At 45.8% G+C, this 12135-nt stretch overlaps 1 protein-coding gene and 1 non-coding gene across 3 annotated transcripts in view; both read right to left on the reverse strand.

The window, feature by feature from the left end:
- KANK4 (KN motif and ankyrin repeat domains 4) overlaps window positions 1-12135 on the reverse strand; it is a 90962-nt gene that overhangs the window by 66727 nt on the left and 12100 nt on the right. The gene's annotated exons all lie outside the window — the stretch shown is intronic.
- Window positions 1583-1687, reverse strand: LOC112615461. Its single transcript, XR_003117373.1, has one exon. It is a non-coding gene; the product is annotated as a U6 spliceosomal RNA (small nuclear RNA).

Below are 12135 nucleotides of genomic sequence, written 5' to 3' on the forward strand. Positions count from 1 at the left end.
TTTTTTTTTGAGACAGGGTCTCGCTCTGACCACCAAGTCTGGAGTGCAGTGGCATGATCACAGGTCACTGCAACCTCAATCTCCCGGGCTCAGGTGAGCCTTCTGCCTCGGTTTCCCGAGTAGCTGGGACTACAGGTGCACACCACCACGCCCAGCTAATTTTTGAAACAGTGTTTTGGCATGTTGTCCAGGCTGGTCTTGAACTCCTAGGCTCAAGTGATCTGCCTGCCTTGGCCTCCCCAAAGTGTTAGGATTATAGGCATGAGCCACCACGTCTGGCTGCAAAGAGGTTTTTAATACTCGTATGTTGATGGTTTTATTCCCTGTACACTCAATTTATAGATTAGAAAACTGGGGTTTAATAATACTAGTACCAGGCCAGGCTGAATGGCTCATGCCTGTAATCCCAGCACTTTGGGAGGCCGAGGCAGGTGGATCACCTGAGGTCAGGAGTTTGAGAACAGCCTGGACAACATGGTGAAACCCTGTCTCTACCAAAAATACAAAAATTAGCCGGGTATAGTGATCCACACATGTAGTCCCAGTTACTCGGGGGGTTGAGGCAGAAAAATAGCTTGAACCCGGGAGACGGAGGTTACAGTGAGCTGAGGTTGCACCGAGCCGAGATTGCACCATTGCACTCTAGCCTAGGTGACAGAGTGAGACTCCATCTCAAGAAATAATAATAATAATACTAGTAAATACTTATACTGTTATAATAATTATTATTATTATTACCAGCTAGATACTGTCCTATATCGTACAAATGCTAACTTATTTAATTTCACGATGACCATACTAGGTAGGTGCTATTATATCCTTTTCACAGATCACAGGTTCAGGGGCACAAATCTAGTAAGTGGCAGGGTTGGAATTCAAATTGAGGTTTGTCTGACTCCAGAGACCCAGCTCTTAACGACAGTGTTCCTTGCCTTTGGGTCCTATTTCTGTAGCCATCTATGAAGCAAGTAGCTTTTGGAAGTCTAAATAGAAAGAGAAGGAACCAGATAGAAGGATTTAGCAAAGGAACAAATCTAGCATTAAATTCCACCACCAGCCATGCTATTAGACATCAGGTGATTATTAAAATATAAATATGGTTGGGGGGAACATGCTAGGTCTCTAAATAAGACCAATTTACTTGTGAAGGAATAGCTAAAAAATCCAGTGACTTTCTAATCCACTGCAAATGATTTAATCAATAAAACACAATTACTTTTCAAATAATCTTTGAAAGTTCCAAGGAGTCTTGAGGTGTTTAATTGCTATTTAACCAGATAGCAGCAGTTGAGTTACACAGATATCTATTTCATATAAAATGCTCTTTGCAGATGGAACACTCTGTCAAATTTTCCATTAGAAAGACATATTTTCAGGGCAGACACAAGGGTTTTAGGTTACAAATTAATTTCGTTTCTCTGTTGTTCTCTAGGCAGGGCAAGGGGAGGGTGGAATGGCTGATGCAGACATCCACAGCTCTTTCCTTGTTAACTCGGGAGCACGATGGTTCTCCTTGTCAATAATAAGCAATGGATACAAAATCAGAATCGCTGCGGTAGGGATCTGTGGGCCTTTTTGTTTTTTAAATATGAAATGCTTCATGAATTTTCGTGTCATTCCTTGTGCAGAGGCCATGCTGATCGCCTCTGTATCATTCCAATTTTGGTATATTTGCTGCTGAAGTCAACACAGGAATCCCTGTTCTAATCAGCCATCCCCCCAGGTAATTTTTATGCACACGGTAGTCTGAGAAGTACTGTTCTAGCCTACATTTTAAAATCTTTGGTAAACTGTAGTTCAGTGTTTCTTAAACTGTAGTACACCTATAACCTGAAGATCTTGTTAACATGCAGATGCTGGCCGGGCGCGGTGGCTCAAGCCTGTAATCCCAGCACTTTGGGAGGCCGAGATGGGCGGATCACGAGGTCAGGAGATCGAGACCATCCTGGCTAACACGGTGAAACCCCGTCTCTACTAAAAAATACAAAAAATTAGCCGGGCGAGGTGGCGGGCGCCTGTGGTCCCAGCTACTCGGGAGGCTGAGGCGGGAGAATGGCGTGAACCCAGGAGGCGGAGCTTGCAGTGAGCTGAGATCCGACCACTGCACTCCAGCCAGGGCGACAGAGCCAGACTCCGTCTCAAAAAAAAAAAAAAAAAACAAAAAACATGCAGATGCTGATTCAGTGGGTCTGGAATGGGGCCTGATAGTTGGCATTTCCAACAAGCTCTCAAGAGATGCTGATCTGCTGGTCCCAGCACCAAGTAGCAAAGTGTGTGGTCAGGGTATTTGTCTGGTTGGGGAGGAATGGGAAGGAGCTCAACAGCCCTAATCATGATTCCTAGCACCAGCACTTGAAACTGTGTGATCTTGGGTAAGTCACTCTAGCCCTTGAAGCCAGCTTCATCAGCTATAAAAGGGTACGAAGTAACACTCTCCACTTTATAAGGCTGTTCTGATGGCTACATGCCTATACTTTATACAGTACTTGGCATGTAGAAGACACTGAAATACAAGCTGTGGTTGCTGTTGTTTTTGAGGGAAGGAAGAAACTAGTAAGTGCTTAATAATGGTCAGTTGTTTTGTTATTATTTATAGAGGGTTGCTGTGTGGTATATTAGGCACTGTGCCAAATATTACACTATTATTATTTACTCTTCTCAAAGACTCTATGTCTCTATGTATTATTTCTTCTGTTTAACAGATTAGGAAGCCTAAGCTCAGAGAGGTTTAGTAACTTGGTCATAGTCACAAAGATAGTAAAAGGCAGAGCTAGGGATGAATTTAGGTATTCCTGCCCAAGATTTTTTTTTTTTTTTTTTTAAAGACAGGGGCTTGCTCTGTTGCCCAGGCCAGAGTGCTGGATTACCGTGGTTAAAATCACAGCTCAATCTAGCCTCCACCTCCTAAGTTCAAGTGATCCTCCTGCCTCAGCCTCCAGAGTAGCTGGGGCCACAGGTGCATGCCATGACGCCTGGCTAATTTTTTAAAAATCTTTTATAAACATAGGCTCTCATTATGTTCCCCAGGCTGGTCTCAAACTCCTGGCTCAAGTGATTCTCCCACCACAGCCTCCTAAAGTGTTGAGATTACAGGCATGAGCGATATACCTGGATAACTGCCCAAGCTCTTCACGGCCCAGACTGAAGCCTGGTTCTGTCCATGTCCACCTGAGTCTAGGAAAGGTGGTGAGCTGGTACCTGATGACCCCACAACATGGCACAGTACAGGACCAGGGGGTGCAGAGGTAGAGAATGGGCAGCGGCAGACAGAAGCCTCCAGGAAGGATTGCCAAGGAGCAGAGAAAAATCAGGCCCAAGAGAAGGGGCAGGACCAGGTTCCAAAAGGATTTAGACACCCAGCAAGCAATCAGGAATAGAGCCTAAAGTGATGAGGACTGTGTCTTCTTTGCTTCTGTTTCCCAGTCCTTAGTACAATGTTGACCACAGTGCTGCCTCATAAAGATGTAGCAGTTGAATTAATGAATTATTGAAATAATGGATTAATTCATATTTTGAGGGTAGCAACTGATTTGAAATTGGTAGGCAGGATGTTTTGGAGTGGGAGAGAGATGTTCACCTCTGGACTTTTCTTTTTTAAAAGAGTGAGCTGTTCAAAATAGAAGCACAACTGGAATATTTCTCTTGGAGTGCTGCCAGTGCACACAATGCCTCCTTTTCTTCCCAGGTCAGAAGGCATTTTTGGGCCCAGCCCCTCGGCATGTGTGTGCAGCCTGCAGCCTGTCCGACATACTTACCCACTTGTGCTCTGGGGCACAAAGGCCTCCCACCTGCCAAGCCCAACACAAATGCCTCCTTCACCACAGTCCTGTGGCGTGTGTGGGTTCAGCTGCTGCTGAGAGTCCCCCTCCAGGGCAAAAGTGAGGCTCCGGTGGCTCCAGTCCCTCCACTACTGCTCAGAGAAAGAGACCACAATGCTTTCTCAACCATCAAGTCCCCTTCACTGGCCACGAGGCATGAAGTTCAATAGCCCAGTAACTTGAGGAAAGAAGAAAAGGGACCCTCTTCTTTTCAAAGACCAGCCTCAGCAGATTGTGTGCAATCATCTATTTATCAGAAATTCTTGTTCAGGCACGGGGCTAGGTTCTGTGGACTCATGGACGAATAAGACAGGGTTCTTTTCTTTAAGGAACTCACAGTCCAAAATGGGAGGCAGATACCTAAACAAGGACCCATGTAGTGTTAGAGAGGTGTGGCTGGAGCATCTCAGAGGATCAGAAAAGCAACACAGATGTGGTATTTTTGAGCTGCCGTTGAAGGATGAGTGAAAATTCAGCAGGCAGATGGGAGAAGCAGTTCTCTAGCGAGAGATGAAAACATGTATGGTGGGCTTGAAGAATGACCAGCAATCCTGGTCTAGAGTGCAGGGTCAGGGAAGTGGATGGGGGAAGACAGGGGCTGGAAGTCAGCTCATTTTATTTTCTAGAATAGGAAACCATCAAAGGTTCTTAAGCAGGGAGGAACAAGATGAAAGCTGGGTTTTGGATACAAATCTGACTGCAATGAGGGGCGTATGTCCCCAGATACCGGCCTATTAGTAGGCATTCAATAAATATTTACAGAATGAACAACTGATTTCAAGAGGGAAATAGCAAGTCTGGTAAGCAGTCTGGCCAGACTTAATACCTTTCCCTAAATGCCCCTTTTATTTATTTATTTTCTTATAAGAGAACAGAAGCTTTTCTTCTCCTGTACTGAACCATTACAAATGCATATAATCTGCAATTGCAGGCATAATTACATAATGTCTTATATGGTTGGCAGTTTCATGAGTGTTGGCTTTGTCTTCCTGACTGACTTTCGGCTCCGTGACAGCTGGGGCAATGCCTTTTGTGCTCTCTCAGTATTGCCCAAAAGCAAAAGCATCTATCATGTGCTGGGAACACAGTAGGCTCCAGGTAAGCAGAACATGAAACAGACTCAAGGAGCACAAGAGCTGGACAGGCTCCTGCAGTTACTGAGTTCAACTCTCTCATTTCCCTGATGGGGAGACTGGGAGAAAGAGAAATATATGCACTATGTGGAAATGTGTGCACGTTCCTACTACTGGGCTCTTGCATTTCACAGCAGGGACCTGGGCTCAGTCAAGATTTTCAGGTGCAAACACCAAAGGTCCAGACACAGACTGAAATTAACCAGTGACGAACCTGGCTAACAGCAGGGTAAATAGAACACCAACACACCAACAACACAGGCACAGAAGAATGTCTCACATACATGAGTGGTATTCAGCACCCACTGCTTATTAAATTATGAAAAAAGCATAGCCTGAGACTAGACCAGACAGTGGCAGGAAAGCACAAAGATTAAGAGTGTGGGCTTTGGAGTGTGTGGATCTGGGTCTGAATCCCAGCTCTGCCACTTACTAGTGTGTGTTTAGGTTCCCTAACTGTGCCCACCACCTCTACCACCAGCCAGCCCAGTGTCCAAATAGGTAACACAAGAAAAAAAAAGTTTCCTCCCTATAGGATTACACAGATGAATTGGGATGAGGCATGTAAAATGCTTATCACAGTGCCTGCAGTGGGGATTGAAAGGTGACTAACGAGAGAGAAAGCAAGGAAGAAAGCACTTGGCACCTGATAGGATTCACTGATCCTCCAACCTTCGGTTACTGAGCACTTACTTTATTTATTTAATTTATTTATTTTATTTTATTTTTTTCAGACAGAGTTTTGTTCTTGTTGCCCAGGCTAGAGAGCGATGGCATGATCTCAGCTCACCGCAACCTCCGCCTCCCGGGTTCAAGTGATTCTCCTGCCTCAGCCTACCAAGTTGCTGGGATTACAGGCATATACCACCGTGGCTGGCTAATTTTGTATTTTTATTAGAGATGGCGTTTCTCCATGTTGGTCAGGCTGGTTTCGAACTCCTGACCTCAAGTGATCTGCCTGCCTTGGCCTCCCAAAGTGCTGGGATTACAGGTGTGAGCCATCACGCCTGGCCTGTTTATTTATCTTTTGAAAAGAGGTCTCACTCTGTTGCCCAGGCTGGAGTCCAGTGGTGTGATCTTGGCTCATTGCAACCTCCTGAGCACTTACCTTAGACTAGGCATTGGATAGGAAGGAGAGGGGGCTGGGCCCAGTGGCTCACGCCTGTAATTCCAGCATTTTGGGAGGCCGAGGCAGGCAGATCACGAGGTCAGGAGACTGAGACCATCCTGGCTAACACAATGAAACCCCGTCTCTACTAAAAATACGAAAAATTATCCGGGCGTGGTGGCGGGCACCTGTAGTCCCAGCTACTCAGGAGGCTGAGGCAGAAGAATGGCGTGAACCTGGGAGGCGGAGCTTGCAGTGAGCTGAGATCCGGCCACTGCACTCCAGCCTGGGTGACAGAGCGAGACTCCGTCTCAAAAAAAAAAGGAAGGAGAGGGAGGTGTCGATAACTCCAGGGTTTCAAGCCTGGGTAACTAGAGAGTGACAGGGACAACAATGAAGTTAAAAAAAAAAACCATGAGAGACAAGACATTTCAGAGTAGGATGACGGAGCTTTCAGCCTTGTGGCACATTGAGTGTGCTCAAGGAGGGGTTCACCCATAAAAAGGGGTTCATTCAGAGACAGTGGTCCAACAGATAGTTGGAAAGGTAGGCCTGGGACAAGGGAGAAACCTGAAGCTTAGAGATGTAGATTCAAGAACCATCCATTTCTGTGTGATCACCACATGGTTGGGGATGGCGGGTGGTGAGAAGCAAGAGCCAGCAGAGGAGTCTGAGGAGCACCCCTGAAGACAGTCATGCATGGGGAACAGATAAGAAGGAAGAGCCAGGGTGGGGTGCAGCTCAGAAACCCAAAGGGGGTCAGTTTTGAGAAGACTATTCTATGGTGTCAGATGCTATGGAACTTGAAGACCGTGTGAGGCTCGGGCTTAGTTTCAACAGAGCAAGAGGCAGGCGTCAAGGGTTGACAAGATGGTTGAAGCAGCAGATGGGCTACCCTTTGGCTATTTTCCAGTGCAATTCAGGAGAGAAAGGAACAGTAGCTCCAGGGAGGGACAAGGTGAGCTCTGAGCATGTTTGCAGGCCTAAGGGAAGAAGCTGAGGGAGAAGAATGGACTTCTAGATGCAAGACACAGGAGGTGGCATAGGAATCGACATTTACTCCGGGCACTGTACTAAATAAAAGATGCAACACATGTTGAATTTACTCATTACCACTCCTTAGGAGCTAGGTGCTTTTATTATTTTATGTCATACTTTACAACGAGAAGACTAGGCAAAGAGAAGGTGCCTATAGACTGAGCCCCCTCTAAAATCTTATGTTGAAATCCTAACCCCCAATGTGATGGTATTGCTTTGGGCAGATAAAGCAGACGAATGGGGCTAATGTCCTTATAAAAAAAGTCCCGAGAGTGCTCCCTGGCCTCTTCCACCAAGTGAGGAACCCGAAGAAGACGACAGTCTATGAACCAGTGAGAGGGTTCTCCCCCAGATGTGGACTCTGCCAGCACTTGGACCCAGGACTTCCAGGCTCCAGAACTGTGGGAAGTAAAATGTATTAACATTTATGAGCCACCCAGTCTATGGTAGTTTGTAATAGCGGCCCAAATGGACTAAGACAGAGGTGAAATAGTTTATCCAGGTTAGCAGTAGGAGAATCTAAGATTTGAAGCCAAAAGCTCTGGCTTAAGAGTCCAAGGCTTTTACCCAAATGGCCAGTTTGCTAGAGTTTCTGGAGGTGGGACGGGAAGGCTTTCAAGGTTTCGCTTTGGCGAGGCAGAGGAGAGCAGAGATGGAGAAAAACAGCAAGGTGGGAACGAGGAAGTTTAAGCCACATGATCTCCATCTTCTCAGGTAGGAAGAGGCCGAGAGCTGAGACTGAGGGCTGTGTGAATGAACTTGGGAGCTTGAGAAATGTAGATGAGGTCTGCAATTCAGTGAGGATACTGGGATGAGAGGCAGCTGACACACATAGAGGATGCCAAGTAGCAGCTGAAGTCAAAGGGCACGGATTTAATGGATCCAGCAGTCCCAAGGCAGGGTCAGAGAAATGGGGCCGACAAAGGTCAAAGGAGTTGAGAGAGGGAGATTGTAGGGCACAAAGAAGGGCATGATAGTTGGCATAATAAGGAGGGACGGTATTTTCAACATTATGTCATCCATACCAACAAGTGCAAAGGTGAGGACAGGGCGAGCAGCCATGATGTGTTAGAGCTGAGGTTTGCTGACCAGCCCCCGACCCAAAGACACCTAATTACAAAGGTGCCCAAAAGCACCCACCGCCCATCCCAAACTAAGTCTTCTTGGCTCATAACTCTGCTGCCCAATACCGTAGCCACTAACTACATGTTAGTTAACTAACTGCTGAGCACTTGAAATGTAGCTAGTCTGAATTAAAATGCGCTGTAAGTGTAAAGTACACTTGAATTTCAAAGACTGAATATGAAAAAACAATTGTAAAATTTCTCTTTTTTTGGTACGGATCACATGGCGAAATGATAATATTTTGGATATATTGGGTTAAATAAAATATATTAAAATTAATTTCACCTGTTTTCTTTTTATTTTCTTTAATGTACTCCTAGAAAAGTTAAAATGTATCTCAAATTATTTTTCTTTTTTTCTTTTTTTTAAGACAGGCTCTCATTCTGTCACTCAGGCTGGAGGGCAATGGCGCAATCCCAGCTCACTGTAACCTCTGCTTCCCAGGTTCAAGCGATTCTCCAGCCTCAGCCTCCCAAGTAGCTGGGACTACAGGCACACACCACCACGTCTGGTTAATTTTTGTATTTTTTGGTAGAGACAGGGTTTCAGCATGTTGGCCAGGCTGGTCTTGATCTCCTGACCTCAAGTGATCTGCCCACCTTGGCCTCCCAAAGTACTGGGATTACAGGCATGAGCCACCGCGCCCGAACCTTCAAATTCTATTTCTATTGTCAAGAGCGGGTCCGTATACCAAATTTGGGCTAAATGAATGTTTTAGGCCCATTTAACCAAAGGAGTTAATCTGAATAGCAACAGAACTGATAAGTTTTGATTTGTTGGACATGGGAACGGAGTGCCAGGGAGTTGTGACCTGAATTAAGAAAGAGGTCCTCACTGGGGTACCAGAAGCAGATTTTTATGAGGTGCCACTGACTGGGGCAAGAAAAGGGCCAAACATCCAAAATGAGACCAAATGTCAACAAAGCCCACAAGCCTTCCAGTGATGACAAGGGCGACCCTGGACCTGCTTCCAAGCCAGGATTCTCCCCTTCAGTGTTCTAGCTCTGCACTGGGCCTTACGTTCCCCTGCTCCTGTCTGCCCCCTCCACTGACCTCAGGTGACCTCCAAACCACCTCGCCCCACCCTGTCCTCTTCACTTGCTCCCTCCCACCAGTCTCTTTAAGACACTAAGCCCAACAACCTCAGGCATTCCAAAAAGCCTTTCCCAACCAGCCAACACTGGGGCCGATTACCTGCCCCCTTGCCAACAGCTTCCCCTTTCAGGAGATCCCTGCCAACAATTAAGAAAGGAGGCAATATGATACAGCGCGACCAGTATGGCTTGTGAGCCAGGAAATCCAGATCCTAACTCAGATTTGTCCAATTTATACTGTGTGAGTTTAAGGCGTATCACAACTTCTCTGGGCCTCAGCTGCTTATCTGCTACCTACTAATACTGTCCTAAGTCTACAGACTTGCCAGAGGGTTCAATGAGATAATGGGAGTACAAGAGCTTTGCTAAAGAAGTGATACCCAAATGAAAGGGAATATTGTAATCTAGAGAGGGAAGTAGGAGAAGAGATGTGAAAAAGGAAAAGGAGGGTGCAGGAAGGAGGTGTCACTTGCAAAGACAAGGTGTGAATCCCCTCCGCTGTGCTAAGGGGGGCTGACCTTTGCTACGGCAGCAGGGCACCCCCACCTCCCCAAGAGCCAGCACAGGCCAAAGCCTTCCTATCAGACAACACCACATACCTGGCTTCAGGAATTTTCCTGCAGCTGAATAAATAAAAGTGATTCCAGGGAAAATGTCCTAAACAAAACCTGAATGCAGCTGTTAAGGAACTGCTTGAGATTTTTTTTTTTCTTTTTTGAGACGGAGTCCCGCTTTGTCATCCAGGCTGAAGTGAAATGGCATGATCTCGGCTCACTGCAACCTCTGCCTCCCGGGTTCAAGCAATTCTCCTGCTTCAGCCTCCCAAGTAGCTGGGATTACAGGCACCTGCCACCACGCCCGGCTAATTTTTTTTTGTATTTTTAGTAGAGACGGGGTTTTGCCATGTCGGCCAGGCCGGTCTTGAACTCCTGACTTAAGGTGGTCCACCTGCCTCAGCCTCCCAAAGTGCTGGGCGTACAGGTGTGAGCCACCGTGCCCGGCCCTGCTTGAGATTTTAATGTTACACAGCATTGAAAGGAGTATTTTAAGCTCCATTGTGAAAGTTACAACTCATCCAAGGTTCACTGGCCCTCTGAACCCTCCTGCAACGTGGTGAAGGAAGGAAAATGCACAATCCAAAGAATGGAAGATGTTAAGCAGGGGTTGATTTCTCTTGACGCTGCAATGGGCTCTGATAACCCAGTACCCGAAAAGCTGCTTTGGACACATTCACATTTTGTTCAACCCTCAGCAGAACCTTTGAAGGAAAGAATTATTATCTCCACTTAATAGAATTGGCAGTAGAGGTTTGGAGGGGCCCAGTGGGGATTCAGGACTAGCTCTTTCTATCTGATAGTGTTTCCCATTACAGACTCTCTCTCTCTCTTTTTTTAAGACAAGGTCCCGTTCTGCAGCCCAGGCTGGAGTTGCAGTGGTGCCATCATGGCTCACTGTGGCCTCAAACTCCTGGCCTCAAGCAATCCTTCTGGCTCAGCCTCCTAAGTAGCTGGGACTACAGGCATGTGCCACCATGCCTGGCTAATTTTTATTTTAATGTTTTGTAGAGACAGGGGTTTCACTATGTTGCCCAGGCTGGTTTCAAACTGCTGGCCTCAAGCGATCCTCCTGCCTCAGCCTCTGAAAGCACTGGGATTACAGGCGTCAGTCACTGCACCCAGACCACAGATTTTCTTTACTCAGACCCAGACATAATATAATGACTTGCAATATGTTCAAGATGGAGTATGAGGGGAAAAAACAGCAGGACAATTGGTAAGCTCCATATTTATTTAAAAAACTTTCTATCCAAATATATCTGGATATGTATCTAGCTCTACGTAAGAATATGTAGTTATATATCATATATATATATAGTGCCAAACTAGATCAATTTCCTCCAAACTGGTCCATATGCTCTAACCACCAGTTCTTGACAGTTTATAGTTTTTGGCTTTATCTGCTTCCATATTATTTTATTTTTATTATCATTATTTTTTAGACAGGGTCTCTATCCCTGTTGCCCAGGCAGAGGTGCAGTGGCATGATCATAGCTCATTGCCTCTATATATTTCTCAATGTTTGCTGCTAACTAGTATGATATTTATAATGATTTTTAATAAAAAATTTCCCAATAGTGTTCACAGAGCCTTTCAAATTGTAAAGGCCACCCCCTCCAATATACACATCATTTGGAGGAATAGTAATATAATATAATACAACATGATAATACTTCCTTTTCCTCTCCTCCTTTTCCAAATTATTCCTAAAAATTCTCTTTCTATTAGTTTCTGTACCAATTAAACACACGAACACATACACACATTTCACCCTGTCCTTTTTTTAAGTTTAAAAGGTTAATAAAGTAAGGTAGTAAACATCTTACAGTGCAATAAATATTTGCCAAGGATGGGTGTTTTGGTGTCATCCCCAGTAGAGATGCCAGACACCGTAGCTGAGAGCAAACGGGCCCACCCATCATTCCATCCTTCCAGATGTCCTGGCCTCACCTTCACTTCCTCCAGGTTCCTTCCCAGGCCATCATGCAGGAAGCATCCCATTTGCCCCACCTAACTGCTTCTCAACCCACAATCAAAATTTTCCTGAGGAGCAGGGCACGGTGGCTCACACCTGTAATCTCAGCACTTTGGGAGGCTGAGACAGGTAGATCACAAGGTCAGGAGTTCCAGACCAGCCTGGCCAACATGGTGAAACCCTGTCCCACTAAAAATACAAAAATTAGCCAGACGTCGTGGTGCACACCTGCAGTCCCAGCTACTTGGGAGGGAGGCTGAGGTAGGAGAATGGCTTGAATCCGAGAG

This window comes from Theropithecus gelada, chromosome 1 (genome assembly GCF_003255815.1).
Source record: "Theropithecus gelada isolate Dixy chromosome 1, Tgel_1.0, whole genome shotgun sequence".
In the NCBI taxonomy this organism is placed as follows: Eukaryota; Metazoa; Chordata; class Mammalia; order Primates; family Cercopithecidae; genus Theropithecus; species Theropithecus gelada.